General features: G+C 44.8%; 1 pseudogene; it reads left to right on the forward strand.

The window, feature by feature from the left end:
* Positions 1-735: 735 nt before the first annotated feature.
* Positions 736-3413, forward strand: LOC148220131 (endogenous retrovirus group K member 5 Gag polyprotein-like; annotated as a pseudogene).
* Positions 3414-17195: the final 13782 nt, after the last annotated feature.

The following is a 17195-nucleotide window of genomic DNA, read 5'->3' on the forward strand; positions in this document are numbered from 1 at the left end:
AAAAAGTCAGGTTTCTGGTGTTCACTGGAAGAAAAAAAAAAAACAAAAAAAACCCCTACAGAACTGTATTGGTCCCCTGGGTTGGAAGGCCCCCTCGGCTCGTCAGAGCTCTCTTGCCTCTTCCCGAGCCCTGTGCGACTCGACTTCCCCCGGAGTGGTGCGGTTCCCCTCCCCACAGCGCCTGCTGGAGAGCCGATCAGCTCCGTTTGCTTCAGCTATGATGTAATCGGAATGCCTAAAAAACGCATTGAAATATGTTTGTTAAAGTTAATTTGTGTTCTTAGTGAACTGTGATTTTAATAGGAGTTACTGGAGAGATTTAAAGTTATCTGTGTGAATGTAACATGGCAAGATCTATCTTCTTTAACAGAAATGCTGATAAAATTTACTATATGGAATTATGCTAAATTGATACTGGTTCTTTGCTAGGTTATGATTTAGAAACTTAGATACATAAAAATATTTACAGGTGGATAATATTTATGCCCCCTTAATTCTGGGGACCTTTTTTCGCAAATGTTTTACTTAAATGCTAGTAGAACAGCAATTATTCTTCAAGCCCAGACTGAAGAGCAATTATCCAGGCTCTATAACCTTGAATTTTATCTACCACAGTTATTTGAAGCTTAGCTATAATTGGTACATGGAATTCCACAGCATGGGCAGATTATATTGTGTTAATTTTGCCTGTTTGCTTGTTTTTTAACCTCACACATTTAATAAGGTAATTTCATTATGCATCTTGCTACAATTCTGTTTCAATCTGTACAATATAGTGTATTTCAGAACACCTGGAGACAGCTGAGCGAAAGGCTTTAGAGAACATGCAGTTGCCCCAGCAGGACCCTCGGCGTGCTCTGGAGGTTGATGCTTTACTGGATACTGGACCTTTTACTAACCCGGATTTACAGGCAAGGTGGGATTGTTTAGTCTTGGCACGGGGTCAACAATTAAGTATGAGTGCTTTAATTAAAATTATGGAAATGGCATCTCCAAAACAGAGATACGTTACTATACAGCAAGGTAGCAAGGAACCTTTTTTGCAGTTTGTGGAAAAGATTGCTGCAGCTGTTGAGAAACAAGTAGATGACGAAATATTGGAGGTTGGGTGTTTCCCTTTTTCTCCCTGTGGAGAGAAGAGTTCGCGGCTACCCCCTAGCTCAGATGGCTAGTTTCTCTCGCGGGGGGGGGGGGGGGGGGAAACACCGCGATATCCAGGGAGCAGATAAAGGAGAGGTTTTGGCAGTCGCTGGCTCTCTCGCTCATTTGACTCGGAAAAGGAAAACTTCGCCCTGCCACGCTGATGCCAGGAGCTGCCTTCCTTGCTGTGGGATCCCACAACCTCCCTTCCCTGCTCGGACATTCTCCTGCATCTTCTGCCGACTTCAGGCATCCCGTTGGAGCATCGAGACCGACACTGCTCCTGGATCCGTGAGCAACGTCTCTCCTCCGCCCTTCCCCTGGGACGCCGCCTCCATCACCCCAACCCTCACGCAGCTGCACGCCGCAGCCCTGCCCCTCACCACTCGTAACTGAGCTCAGGGAGAGGGTGTCTGTGGCCGAAAAGGACTGGAACTGAGCTACTCTTCTGTTTACTGATCATTTCATAGCTGTGGTTGCTTTTGTTTGTCTTGTTAGATATATTAGTAAAGAATTGTTATTCCTACCCCTATATATCTTTGCCTGAAAGCCCCTTAATTTCAAAATTATAATAAATTGGAGGGAGGGGGGTTTCTTAGAAGATACCTGTCTTTCAAACCAAGGCATGAAAATTTGAGACAAATTCTATGCAAACAATTGGCTAGAGACAATGCGAATGAGGACTGCCGAAAAATTATTGAGTCTTTGCCAGGAGATCCCTCACTAGCTGATATTGTAACTGCTTGCTCAAAAGTTGGCACAGTCATGCATAAAATGGCTGCTTTGGCAGCAATCCTAAGGCCTCCACAGAAATGCTTCACTTGTGGAGAGCCAGGGCATTTAAAGGCACAATGCCCATGCAATTGTAAACAAAAAGTAAAGCCTAAGATAAATCCAGGAAGTAAATTGAATTGAAATCATTGTGGTAGATTTGGACATTTTAGTAAATCATGCAAATCAAAATATCATGCCAATGGACGGCAATTGCTGGGAAATGGAAAGACAAACGTGAAGGGGCATGTGGGGACACAAATACCCTGACGACAACCATGAGTCTTCTCGGTCCTGTAATGCCATCCATTTGCGAACAATACTCAGGAGCCACAAGAGGCTCCGCAGGGATTGATATACCCATAGCAGACACAGTAACTAATTTGACAAGACAAATATGTAAGGTGCCCCTTGGTGCCTATGGTCCTATAGGACAGGGTTTGAGTGCTTTTTTAGTGGGGAGATCTAGTAGTACCAATCAAGGTATTAATGTACATTTAGGTGTTATTGCTTCTGATTATTTGGGACAAATTTATGCTATGGTATCAGTTTGTGAGCCCCCTGTTGTTATTCAAAAAGGAACTTGTATTGCTCAACTTATTCCTTTTGTGAGTTGTGTTCCAAATGTAGTGGACTGGAGTTGTGGCACAGGAGGTTTTGGATCTACAGGAGCACCTCAAGTATTTTGGACTCAAAAAGTGACAGATCATCATTTGGAAGAACAGTGCACTGTCACGGCCAAGGGACATCATCCAGAGACCATAACAATAACAGGTTTGCTTGACACAGGAGCAGATGTAACTATCATATCACAGCTTTTTGGACCTTCATTGTGGCCCCTCACTCGAGCAGATTTTGGAGTCATAAGGTTGGGTGGTGCCACTGTAGGTGGTCTATCTGCTATTGTGATTAATGTGAAACATCCTGAAGGCCAACAAGCTAACATCAGGCCTTATGTTACCACTGCCCTGTATAATTTATGGGGATGAGATTGTTTATCTCAATGGGGTGTGAAAATCCCTACGGGTTTTTAGTGGGGGCCACTGTGATGCAGGGCCTTAAGCATCCAGTTGTAACCTTGACATGGTTAATAGATAAACCTGTCTGGATTGATCATAGCCTCTCCCTATTGAAAAACTTGGAGACTTTTGCACGATTTATGGCAGATAAATGCTGTGATGGCCACAATGGGAGCTTTACAACTAGGTCTTCCAACATCCACAATGATTCCACAGGGATGGAAAAAAATTATCATTGATTTAAAAGATGGGTTTTTTACTATTCCATTGGCTGAACAAGATAAGGAAAAATTTGCTTTTACTGTTGTCTCGGTTTGAAAGACAGGTATGGTCTAAGGAAAGGCAGGAGCCCCTTTTCTGCGATGCAGAGTGCAATCCCCCTCCCTTTTAATTATTTTAGGTCCAATTCAGACACCTTCAGGCAGGAGATATGGGGATGAGAATAACAGTTCTTTACTGGTATTTAACAAAGCAGAAAAAAACAACAACAGCTATAAAAATTGGCAACAGAAACAGTCTAGCTCCGCTCCAGTCCCTTCTGGCCGCAGGCCGTCTCCCTGTGCTGTTACCGGTGCTGTGGGGGCAGGGCAGGTCCCGCGCAGTTGAAGAGGGCTGGGTGATGGCGGCCGCGGCCCAGGGGAGAGAGAGGATGGGGAAAGTTACTCCCCCCTCACGGTGTCGGTCGTGGTGCTCAGCAGAGTGTCCGGAGGTAGTAGGGTGAGCTGGGAGAGCAGCGGAGCGATGTCCAAAGGCAGGGAGCGTGGATCTCAGCGCTGGGATGACAGGGGAAGATGCCAGAGCAGAGCCCAGGTTCTCTTCCCACTCCAGGAGCCAAGCGAGAGCCAGTCCCCCGCTCCAGACCCCCCTATCCCACCTTTCCTTTTCCGGTTCCCCCCCACCCTCTCCCTCCAGCCACCCCCCTACGAGAGAACATTATCTGTCGTTTTAAGGTGTAGCCACAATTACTTAGCATAACAATGGGAGAAATTCCACAGAAAGAAAAGCAAAGCATTCAACCCCCAACATTATCCACCCCTGAATTTCTCCCATACTAATATGCTATATCAAATTAAACTGTTACATTATATATACATACCTGCAGTTAGAGACATAGGCACAGTACTATAGGTATTTCACCCTAAAACAAGGTCTCCTTGGGGTATGCATCTGGTCTCTCCATTCTTTTGCATTACCCACCAGGTGCAACCTGGTCCTTGAGCGAATACAACTCCATGGATGGGATTGTCTTTGCTGGAGGCAGGATTCACCCAAACAGTTTTTCCTAGCATACCTCTCATGTGTACCACTGGAACCTTATCTCCATTCGATATTCCCAAGGGCTCAGATTGGGCAGGGCCTGCTCGGTTAGTGGAACCTCGGGTGTTCACTAACCAGGTGGCCTTTGGTAGATTAATCTCCCAGTTCTTGAAAGTTCCCCCACCCAGTGCCTTCAAGGTGGTTTTAAGCAGGCCATTGCACCGTTCAACTTTCCCTGCAGCTGGTGCATGGTAGGGGATATGGTACACCCACTCAATGCCGTGTTCTCTAGCCCAGGTGTTTATAAGGCTGTTCTTGAAATGAGTCCCATTGTCTGACTCAATTCTCTCAGGGGTACCATGCCTCCAAAGAACTTGTTTTTCCAGGCCCAGGATGGTATTCCGAGCAGTGGCATGAGGCACAGGGTAGGTCTCCAACCATCCAGTGGTGGCTTCCACCATGGTCAGTACATAGCGCTTGCCCTGGCGGGTTTGAGGCAGTGTGATGTAGTCAATCTGCCAGGCCTCTCCATACTTATATTTGGACCATCGCCCCCCATACCAGAGGGGCTTCACCCGCTTGGCCTGCTTGATGGCAGCGCATGTCTCACAGTCATGGATAACTTGAGAAATACTGTCCATGGTTAGATCCACCCCTCGGTCTCGTGCCCACTTATATGTGGCATCTCTGCCCTGATGACCTGAGGCATCATGGGCCCATCGAGCCAGGAACACCTCTCCCTTGTGCTGCCAGTCTAAATCTATTTGCGACACCTCTATCTGTGCAGCCTGATCTACCTGCTCATTGTGTCGGTGTTCCTCATTAGCCCGACTCTTGGGGACATGGGCATCTACGTGACGGACTTTCACAGGCAACTTCTCTACCCGGGTGGCAATGTCTTTCCATTCATTGGCAGCCCAGATTGGTTTTCCCCTACGTTGCCAGTTAGCCTTTTTCCACCTTTCCAGCCATCCCCACAGAGCATTGGCTACCATCCATGAATCAGTGTAAAGGTAGAGTTTTGGCCACTTCTCTCTTTCAGCAATGTCCAGGGCCAGCTGAACAGCTTTGAGTTCAGCAAGTTGACTCGATCCACCTTCTCCTTCGGTAGCTTGTGCAACCTGTCGTGTGGGGCTCCATACGGCTGCTTTCCACTTCAGGTTCATCCCCACGATGCGGCAGGAACCATCAGTGAAAAGAGCATAGCATGTTTCATCTGCTGGCAGTTGGTTATATGGTGGGGCTTCTTCGGCCCGGGTCACCTGTTCCTGTTCCTCTTCGTCGGCAAGGCCAAAGTCTTCCCCTTCCGGCCAGTTGGTAATTATCTCCAAAATCCCAGGGCGATTCGGGTTTCCAATACGGGCACGTTGTGTGATGAGGGCAATCCATTTACTCCATGTGGCGTCAGTGGCATGGTGGGTTGAGGGAACCTTTCCTTTAAACATCCAGCCCAGCACTGGCAGTCGGGGTGCCAGGAGGAGTTGTGTTTCTGTGCCAACCACCTCTGAGGCTGCTTGGACCCCTTCATAGGCGGCCAAGATCTCCCTCTCCGTCGGAGTGTAGTTGGCCTCGGACCCTCTGTAGCTTCGGCTCCAGAACCCCAGTGGTCGGCCTCGCGTCTCACCAGGCACCTTCTGCCAAAGGCTCCAGGACAGACCATGGTTCCCGGCTGCAGAGTAGAGCACGTTCTTCACATCTGGTCCCGTCCTGACTGGGCCAAGGGCTACTGCATGAGCAATCTCCTGCTTGATCTGGGCAAAGGCTTGCTGCTGCTCAGGGCCCCAGTGGAAATCGTTCTTCTTGCGGGTGACCAGGTAAAGAGGGCTCACAATCTGGCTGTACTCAGGAATGTGCATTCTCCAAAAGCCTATGGCACCTAGGAAGGCTTGTGTTTCCTTCTTGCTGGTTGGTGGAGACATTGCAGTGATCTTATTGATGACCTCACTGGGGATCTGGCGCCGTCCATCTTGCCACTTTACTCCCAGGAACTGGATCTCTTGGGCAGGCCCTTTGACTTTGCTCTTTTTAATGGCGAAGCCGGCTCCCAGCAGAATCTCAATGATCTTTTCTCCTTTCTGAAATACTTCCATTGCCGTATCCCCCCACACAATGATGTCATCAATGTACTGCAGATGTTCTGGAGCTCCACCCTTCTCCAGTGTAGCCTGGATCAGCCCATGACAGATGGTGGGGCTGTGTTTCCACCCCTGGGGCAGTCGGTTCCACATGTATTGCACACCCCTCCAGGTGAAAGCGAACTGAGGCCTGCACTCTGCTGCCAGAGGAATGGAGAAGAATGCATTGGCGATGTCAATGGTGGCGTACCACTTTGCTGCCTTGGACTCCAGCTCGTACTGCAGTTCCAGCATGTCCGGCACGGCAGCGCTCAGCGGTGGAGTCACCTCATTCAGTGCACGATAGTCCACTGTCAATCTCCATTCTCCTTCCGATTTACGCACAGGCCAGATGGGGCTGTTGAAGGGTGAGTGGGTTTTGCTGACCACCCCTTGGCTCTCCAGCTCACGGATCATCTTGTGGATGGGGATCACGGCATCTCGATTCGTCCGGTACTGCCGGCGGTGCACTGTTGAGGTAGCAATTGGCACCTGTTGCTCTTTCACCCTGAGGAGTCCCACTGCAGATGGGTTTTCTGATAGCCCAGGCAGGGTGTTCAACTGCTTAATGCCCTCTGCTGCCACAGCAGCTATTCCAAAAGCCCACCTGAGTCCCTTTGGGTCTTTGTAATAGCCATTCCTGAGGAAGTCTATGCCTAGGATACATGGTGCTTCTGGGCCAGTCACAATTGGATGTTTCTGCCACTCTTTCCCAGTCAGGCTCACCTCAGCCTCCAGCAGAGTCAATTCCTGAGATCCCCCTGTAACCCCAGCAATTGAAACAGGTTCCTTTCCGACATGTCCTGATGGTATTAATGTACATTGTGAACCAGTGTCAACCAATGCTCTGTGTTCCTGTGGCTCTGATGTGCCAGGCCATCGGATCCACACCGTCCAAAAGATCCGGTTTTCCCGTGCCTCTCCCTGGCTAGAGGCAGGGCCCCTCTAGCCCTGGTTATTATTTCTCTCCTGGGCATACATACTGGAGGTTCCTTCAAGGGAATCTGACAGATCATCCTCCCTTCTGTAATACCCTGCACCTCCATGGGAGGCTGAGGCTACCCTCACTTTAGTGGAGTTCCCTCTGTTGGTGTTCCCCTCCCTGATTTGGCGCACCCGTGCTGCCAGGACAGAAGTGGGTTTCCCATCCCACCTTCTCATGTCTTCCCCGTGGTCACGTAGAAAAAACCACAGGTCAGCACGTGGGGTGTACCCTCTCTCCCTAGCTGGGGGGCGTTGGGCTCTACTTTTGGGGTCCATGACTCTCACTGGTGCTGCACTGATCTTCCTCACCTCTTCCCTTATCTCCTTCATCTCCTCCTTAAACTCCTCTCTGAGGTCCTTAGCCACAGCAGAGACATGAGCCTGCACTGGGCCAGCCATCATACTCTGATAATTCCTGAGCCTGTTGGCAACAGAACCCACTGTCACTTGGTTGGTATCAGCATCAATCATTGCAATAAAGGGGGTATATTGAGATGGGCCCAGGTTTGCCAGATTCCACAACATCTGCCCTGTGCACCTGACCTTGTCAGGGTCATTGTCATGCTGTCCATCCCTCCCAAAGAGCACCTCCAGTACTGCCACTTCTCTCAGCTTTTGGATCCCTTCCTCAAGGGTATTCCAACGTGTTCTCTGGTGGTACTCCTGCATTCTTTCCCTGTGGACAAATCTCTCTCTCACACTCATTAAAAGTCGCTCCCAGAGGGAAAGGAGACCTGTCTCCCTTACAAATACCTGGTCCACACCTGAGTCCTGGGTCAAGGCTCCCAAATTCCTTGCCTCAGTACCATCCAGTTGCACACCTGTACCCATAAGGTCCCAGACCCGCAGTAACCAGGTTGTAAAAGCCTCACGGCCCCGCCGTACAATGTCTTTTCGCAGGTTACGGAGACTCTCGTATGACAGGGACTCGGTGATGATCTCAACTTCTGGCTCCCCTGCTGGTTGTGAGGGGCCCCCTTCCTGACCCTTATTATCTAGGTGCCTTGTTTTCATCTTAGACTTCCTAGTTTCCACAGGGGCAACTGCTGCTGGCTGTGAGTGCCCTTGCAGTTCAGCTGGAACCTGGACAGATGTAACATCTGTGGGTCCCACTGCTGCACCACCAGAGTCTCCCTCTTTAAGGCAGGGGGAGGGTTTCTCACCAGCTGGGGAGAGGTACTCCTTCAGCATCTGGCCCATCTCACGTATCTCCTTTGCTAGCACCCCCACCCATTCTGGGTGGTTCCTTTCCGAGGTGGGCTGTGGAGCAGGGTCAAACTCTGGGGTAATATCCCTAGTCTCTGGGATAGGATCAGGCTCTGGGGTAACCTCCCTAGTCTCTGGGACAGGATCAGGCTCTGGGGTAACATCACTATTTCCTCGGGTAGGTATCAGGGTTGTTATCCAAGTCAATCTCCCCTTATCTCTGAATGTTAGATAGAACAGGTTTAACAGGGATATAAGCAACACTAGCCACAATATAATGTCATTAGCATTTAAAGTGGATTGGAACCCCTTGAAGACTGGTGGGGTGAACTTCAAAAACCCTGTGATGGGTTGAGAAAAAATTTCACCTGCTGCCACTTCCTCACAGTAAGTACCATTATTGAAGTAGCCCCAGAAACACACACTTAGAGTGTGATAGCTCTGAATCCATGTGGCCATCTTCCAGAGAAAATTAAAAATCCATGAATTCCTCAACTGATCAACCCACATAATAAACTGGATAATAGCCACAGTAACCTTGGTTATGAAACTCATGTTTAAAAAAGGGCTTGCAAATGGGAGAGATATAGCAGTGACCACATGGAGGCCAATCCAGGGTAAGCTGGACAGCATGGTGTCACCTACCACAAGCTTGGGTAATTTAAGAACTGTTATCCCCTTTTCTACCCCTCTCTCAATGCCCTCAGGCAATGCCCCACGTTCCGGGCGCCAAAATCTGTCTCGGTTTGAAAGACAGGTATGGTCTAAGGAAAGGCAGGAGCCCCTTTTCTGCGATGCAGAGTGCAATCCCCCTCCCTTTTAATTATTTTAGGTCCAATTCAGACACCTTCAGGCAGGAGATATGGGGATGAGAATAACAGTTCTTTACTGGTATTTAACAAAGCAGAAAAAAACAACAACAGCTATAAAAATTGGCAACAGAAACAGTCTAGCTCCGCTCCAGTCCCTTCTGGCCGCAGGCCGTCTCCCTGTGCTGTTACCGGTGCTGTGGGGGCAGGGCAGGTCCCGCGCAGTTGAAGAGGGCTGGGTGATGGCGGCCGCGGCCCAGGGGAGAGAGAGGATGGGGAAAGTTACTCCCCCCTCACGGTGTCGGTCGTGGTGCTCAGCAGAGTGTCCGGAGGTAGTAGGGTGAGCTGGGAGAGCAGCGGAGCGATGTCCAAAGGCAGGGAGCGTGGATCTCAGCGCTGGGATGACAGGGGAAGATGCCAGAGCAGAGCCCAGGTTCTCTTCCCACTCCAGGAGCCAAGCGAGAGCCAGTCCCCCGCTCCAGACCCCCCTATCCCACCTTTCCTTTTCCGGTTCCCCCCCACCCTCTCCCTCCAGCCACCCCCCTACGAGAGAACATTATCTGTCGTTTTAAGGTGTAGCCACAATTACTTAGCATAACAATGGGAGAAATTCCACAGAAAGAAAAGCAAAGCATTCAACCCCCAACAACTGTGCCCCCTTTAAATCATGCTGAACCTAACAAAAGATATTAGTGGAAAGTTCTTCCTCGGGGAATGAAAAATTCTCCAACTATTTGTCAATGGTTTGTGACACAGGCCTTATCAAAGGTGCAAGAGCAATTTAGCAATTGCTATTGCTATCATTATATGGATGATATCTTGTTGGCATCCGAAAATGAACAACAATTGTCAGCTCTTGAACAATGTGCTGTCACAAATTTGAAAACTTTTGTTTTAATTATTGCCCCTGAAAAAGTACAGAAACAGATGCCTTGGAAATATTTGGGGTTGATAATAACCAATACTCAGATTGTGCCTCAACCTGTCAAATTAGACATTGAAGTTAAAACTGCTACTGATGTACAGAAATTGGTTGGTGCAATAGGTTGGATTAGGTCATACTTAGGGATAATTAATCATCAAATGCAACCTTTATTTGAATTACTATCAGGAACCACTTCCTCTACTGATAAGAGATATTTGACTGCTGCAGCAGAAAAGGCCATAGAAGAAATTGAACTAGCTTTGACATGCAAATTTGTTAACAGGATAGATCCTTCTGTTGGGGTGCAATTGTTTATTTTAAAAGATCATGAAGTACCATGTGGAATAATGTGTCAATGGAATGATGAGTGGGAAGATAAACTGCATATTTTAGAGTGGATATTTTTATCTTTCAGATCCCGGAAAACAGCTCCAGGACTTTACGAACTTTTTGCAGACATCATCAGAGGTCACAGATATTGTAATGAGATTTTAGGCCATGATCCTGTGATTATTCTGATACCTGTACAACAATCGTATTTTGAATGGTGTTTTCAAAATCATCATGAATTGCAATCTGCTTTGTCTTATTTTACAGGCCAAATAACATATCATTTGCTTTCTCACCCTATTTTGACTTTGACCAGGGATATTCCTTTTCAGGGGAAGCAAATTTGTTCTGCTACAGTGGAAGGTATAACAGTTTTTACAGATGGATCAGGAAAAACTGCAAAAGCCACTGTAGCCTAGAAAAAGGATGATCATTGGGAATATAAAGTGATGATTCAACAAGGGTATCCACAATTAGTTGAACTTTGTGCTGTACTTTTTGACATTTACCTTATTTCCTAATCCTGTAAATATAGTTACTGATTCTGTTTATGTTGCTAATTTAGTTAAACATTTAGATCAAGCTGTTATATAATATAAAGGAAAAGCCATTATTTGTCATGTTGTTGAAATTATGGACTGTTATTCGTAATAGAAAGCATCTTTATTTTATTATGCATATCTGTAGTCATACATCACTACCTGGATTTTTTGTTGAAGGTAATGCTTATGTGTATTCCCTTGTGGCTGCTACAGCAGTCAAAACGGTATCTAACGTGTTACAACAAGCAGTTTTGTCTCATCAATTTTTTCACCAAGGTGCCCAGGCCTTACAGCAACAATTTAAGTTATCACAGAGTGAAGCAAAATCAATTATTTCTTCTTGTCCTGATTGTCATATGACTCATATTTCACAATATTATAGTACCAACCTCAGGGGTCTACTCCCTTTGCAAGAATGGCAAACTGATGTTACAAAAATGCCTGAATTTGGTCATTTAAAGTATGTTCATGTTACAATTGATACTTTTTCTCATGCCATAGTTGCATCAGCATTTGCAGGTGAAACAGCTTGGGATACTATTCATCATTTTTGTCATGCTTTTTCTATTTTAGGTGTTCCATCTCATATAAAAACAGATTACCGCCTAGCATTTGTTTCACAGAAACTGCAAACATTTTTTCATGCCTGGGGTGTTGATCATTCTACCAGTATCCCCCATACGCTGGCAGGCCAAGCAATTATTGAACATACTCATGGTGTTTTGAAGCACCAGATTCAAAAACAAAAAGGGGTGCCACCTCAAGTGAGATTAGATAAAGCTGCTTGCTGCTCTCCTCACTGCCATCATCATCGCCCAAAGAAGATAGGAGCTCCTGCAGCAACATTGTCCCTGCTGGACCATTGGGAGCAGCTTCTGCTTCTATTTGGGACTTTACACCAAAGTTTTAGCATGGACTTTGAGGCTTGTGACTCTTTGCCTTTTGAGACTGATGTGCCTTTGCAATAAACAACTTTATAGCAACTATTAGCTGCTTGGCTCTTTAGAGAAAACAATGACAACCTGACAAATGGTGCCCAGAGTACGGGAGAAATAACCCAACAGTCTCCTATATTTCATAATTTTTCTTCTCTGAATTCTAAACAGTCAAATTTTCCTAAGAATGTTAAGGTATGCATTAAGGATTTAATTACTGGAATGTGGACTGGCCCAGTGGAATTAATAACATGGGGAAGGGGATATGCTTGCGTTTTGACAGAGAATGGCCCTCGTTGGGTTGCTGCTCGCTGTGTTAAGCCATACTTGGAGTACACCAGAAGGAACAGGATGGATGGTCCCATAACCAAAGCAGAATGCGTGGGAGACACCGACCACCAGGTGGATTGAAGCATGGACCCTCAAAGAACATGCTGTGAAGATGATTACTCAGGGCAAAGTAAATGGGGATATTGACTCACCCTGAAAACCCAAATTCAAATTAGTGGATGTTACCTTTACTTTAGTTCTTTGTACTCCTCTACAGAGAGGTTGGCAGTAATGACTAATGTGTCTTGTACCATGTCCCTTCACATAGCATTTACTGCCCCAAGATAGAGGAACTTAATGTACCTAGGGGAAAGGTGTTGCTTTTGCATAAGGGTGTTGAATTAGTAGCTAAAAGTCCACACCTTAAGCAAGTGGGTTGGTTGCCCATTATGATAGCAGCGGCCAGTTGTAAAGTTAAGTGGATGCTGCTTAGTTCTAATTGGTGACTGGACAGATGACTTGGTCTTTTGGCCACAAAAATGTAACTCTATGTGGAGGAAAATTTATTTAGCTAAAAGTGAAGGTATCATTCTTCCACAAATGTGTCATTAAGGGATTGTGGAGTCTGTAACAGTATTTGAAAATCCATTTTCTACGTGCCTTGTTAATGTATTTTTTTATTGTTAGCACATGGTTATGGATGCCAGGATTTTGAGACTATGTATTATATGGGTTTGTTAGATCACAGTGGGTCAGTTCACGGGAATATTCTCACTTTGAAGATGGGAATAGTTGAATGGTTTTCTTGTAAGTTGATCTACTGCTTTGCCCCCGCGCCCCCCCTCCCCCTTGGATTTCTGCAAGGGCCCTGCAAAATCCTTAGCAGCTGCATTCTGGGTTCAAATTTAGAAAAAGGAAGAATGGTGTAAGGGACTTACAACTGGTCCGTGAGCCAGAGAGAGTTAACTGTTAAGGTTTACTTCTGAAAGGAATTTTACCAAGGCCATTGGTATGGAGACGAGAAGAGAAGAGAAGAGAAGAGAAGAGAAGAGAAGAGAAGAGAAGAGAAGAGAAGAGAGAAGAAGATAAGCAAGAAAGAACCTGCAGCTGAGAAAAGTATTTTTAGAAAGGTTTTGTGAAAAACAGTGGTGGAGACTGCTTTGCACCAATGAATGTTATGTTGATCTATTGTAACCAATGAATAAAGTGTAAATTTTGTAGAGTGTATAAAAGGCAGCATGCTACTATAATAAACAGAAATTCGCCTTCTGAAATGGAGTACTTCCCTTCGTATGTTGTGTCCGCCCCAACAGCGACATATTCTAACTTTACGAACACATATATATATAGACAATGGCAGTGACATCCAGTAATGATATTTACATATGGTTTTCAGTTAACAATTAGATTTTTCTGAGGTACACATCATGTTGTCTCATTTTTCTGCATTATTTACTATATGTAACCTGGATTTTGAGTAAAGACAATCCCATTAATGGGTTTGTCTGTACTTGAGGCAGAATTGATTCAAACTGTTTTTTTTTAACAAACCTCTGACATTTATTACTGGGACTTTGGTTTTGTTTACTGTATGTAAGGACTTAGATTGGGCAGGGTTTGTTTGGTTTGTGGAGCTTCAGATGTTAACTAACAAGGTGTCTTTGCTAGATGTTTCTTTCAGTTCCTTAAAGATTTCCCACTCAATGCTTTTAAGGTGGTTTTTAAAAGTCTATTGTACTCTTTTACTTTACATGCAGCTGGTGCATGGTGGGGGATATGGTACACCTACTCAATGTTGTTTTCTAGCCTAGGTGTTGATAAGGTTGTTTGCGAAATGTGTTTTATTGTCTGACTTAATTCTCTCAGACGTACTATGCTTCTAAAGAATTTGTTTTTCAAGGTCTAGGATGGTGTTATGGGTCATAGTGTGAGGCACAGGGTATGTTTCAAACTATTTAGTGGTGACTTTTACCATTGTGAGTATGTAGTGCTTACCTTGTGTTTGTGGTAGTGTGATGTAGTTAATTTGCCAGGCCTCCCCATACTTCTATTTGTATCACTGTTCACTATACTAGAGGGGCTTTACTTGCTTGGTTTGCTTGATTCCAGTACACGTTTTACAGTTATGGATAACTTGAGAAATATTATTTATGGTTAGATTTATTTTTCAGTTTTGTGCCCACTTATAGGTGCCATCTTTGTTCTGATGACTTGAGGCATCATGGGCTTATTGAGTTAGGAATAATTTTTCTTTGTGTTGTTAGTTTAAGTTTATTTTTTATATTTTTATCTGTGCAGCCTGATTTATTTGCTTGTTGTTTTGGTGCTTTTCATTAGGTTTATTCTTGGGGACATGGGCATTTACATGATGGACTTTTACAGGTAGCTTCTCTACCAGAGTGGTAATGTTTTTTCCACTCATCAGCAGCTTAGATTGGTTTTTTTCTTACGTTGCCAGTTAGTTTTTTCCCACTTTTTCAGTCATGTCTACAGAGTATTAGTTATTATTCATGAATCAGTATAGAGGTAGAGCTTTGGCTACTTTTTTTCTTTTTTTAATATTCAGGGCTAGTTGAACAGTTTTGAGTTCAGTAAGTCGGCTTGATTTACTTTCCACTTCAGTAGCTTGTGTGACTTGTCGTGTGGGACTTTATATGACTGTCTTTTACTTTTAGTTTATTTCTACGATGCGACAGGAATCGTCAGTAAAAAGAGTGCAGTGTGTTTCATCTGCTAGCAGTTGGTTGTACTGTGGGGCTTCTTTAGCACATGCCACTTGTTCTTGGTTTTTTTTGTTAGTGAGACAAAAGTTTCCACCTTTGGGCTAATTTGGAATTTTTTAATATGGGTGCATTGTTTGATGAGATCAATTCACTTGTTTTATGTGGCATTGGTGTCGTGCTGGGCAGAGGGAACTTTTGTTTTGAACATTTACCCTAGCACTGGTAGTGGGGGTGCCAGGAGGAGTTGTGCTTCAGTGCCGATTACTTCTGAGGGGGCTTGAACTTTTTCATAGGTGGCCAAGATTTTTTTCTCTGTTGGAGTGTAGTTGGCTTTAGATTTTTTGTAACTTTGATTTTGAAATTTCAGTGGCAGACCTCGAGTTTCACCAGGCACTTTTTGCCAAAGGCTTTAGGATAGACCATGGCTTCTGGCTGCAGAATAAAGCATGTTTTTTACATCTGGTTTTGTTTTGACTGGGCCAAGGGTTACCCTATGAGCAATTTCTTGTTTGATTTGGGTAAAGATTTGTTGTTGTTTAGGGCCCCACTGGAAAGTGTTTTTCTTGTGGGCAACTAGGTAAAGAGGGTTTATAATCTGGCTGTACTCAGGAATGTGTATTTTCCAAAAGCCTGTGGCACTTCAGAAAGCTTGTGTTTTTTTCTTGCTGGTTGGTTGATTTTGTTGATGACATTAGTGGGAATTCACACTGTTTATTTTGCTACTTTACTCTTAGGAACTGGATTTTTCAAGTAGGTTTTTAAACTTTTTTTTATGGTAAAACTAGTTTTCAGGAGAAGCTGGATAATTTTCTTTTTTTAAAAAAAATTTGTTGCCGTGTTTTTCTACACAATGGTGTTATCAATGTACTGAAGATGTTTTGGAGTTTCACTTTTTTTAGTGCAGTCTGCATTAGTTCATGGTAGATGGTGGGGCTGTTTCTACCCTTGGGGTAGCTGGTTTTAGGTGTACTCTACTCCCTTTTACGTGAAGGCAAACTGAGGCTTATATTTTGTTGTTAAAGGAATGGAGAAAAATGTATTGGCAATGTCACTGGTGATGTATTACTTTGTTGCCTTGGACTTTAGTTTGTACTGGAGTTTCAGCATGTCTTGGATGGCAGTGCTCAGTGGTGGAGTCACTTTATTTAAGGCACGATAGTTCACAGTTAATTTTTATCCTTTGTCAGACTTATGCACAGGCTAAATGGGGTTGTGTAAGGATGAGTTTTGCTGACCACCCCTTGGCTCTTTAGCTTGCGCATTATTTGGTGGATGGGGATTACAGTATTTAGAGTTGTTTTGTAAAAATGGTGAGAGAGGTGGAGAAATGGAAAAAGCTGAAAAATAGAAGAGAAATCCCCACCAAGGATATAAGTGGATTTATCTCCGTAAAGGAACATTCAGTCTTTAAGGTATTGTGAGATGTTACATAGTGATTAGTGTCATTATGGAAACACACCATGAAATCAGTATAAACAAGAATACTAAACTTAAAGTAAAGCATGGACATGAGACAAAGGAAAATATAATGATTTCATTATATTTTTTTAAATCACTTTGCTGTGAATTACTGGCTTTTTACTGTTATATATTTTTTGCCACTATAATTATGAATTGTATCCACTTTATATGTATAAGGAAAATGCGGGCTTGTGCGAACATGAAGAGGCTTGTTATTGTTGTTACCTGCTTGCTAGGAGTGTAACCTGGCAACATGTTCGAGCCTTGTCCAGACCTGGTGGGGGCTTGTAGCCACTGCTGTTTGAGTGCTAGCCAACATGTTCGGGCATGCTCGGACTTGTACCCCAGCACAGTAGGCATGACACGGCCCCACCAGAAACTGCCTATAAAAGGGACAGTGATCAGGGGCAGGACGGACTTGTTGGTGGAGCGCAGACTCCCTGCGTCCCCAGAGCTGCTTGCCCATTCCTTATCAACGAATTAATAAATTGCCTTATTGATTGACCTACCCGATTGTGGTGAGTAATTTATAACAGTATGAAGTTTTCTTTTACTTCAACAAGAATTAAAGCATGAGCAACTGTGGACACACACATTTAGAGAGCTAGGAAATTACAGCTTGGCAATTCCTTTCAGGCCTGGATTTCTCCTGTCTCTCAGGTCCATTCCCAGGCTGATAAGCTGACTACAGCTTCAGTTAAGGAAGGCA

Source organism: Sturnus vulgaris, chromosome W, assembly GCF_052056855.1.
Source record: "Sturnus vulgaris isolate bStuVul1 chromosome W, bStuVul1.hap1, whole genome shotgun sequence".
NCBI lineage: Eukaryota > Metazoa > Chordata > Aves > Passeriformes > Sturnidae > Sturnus > Sturnus vulgaris.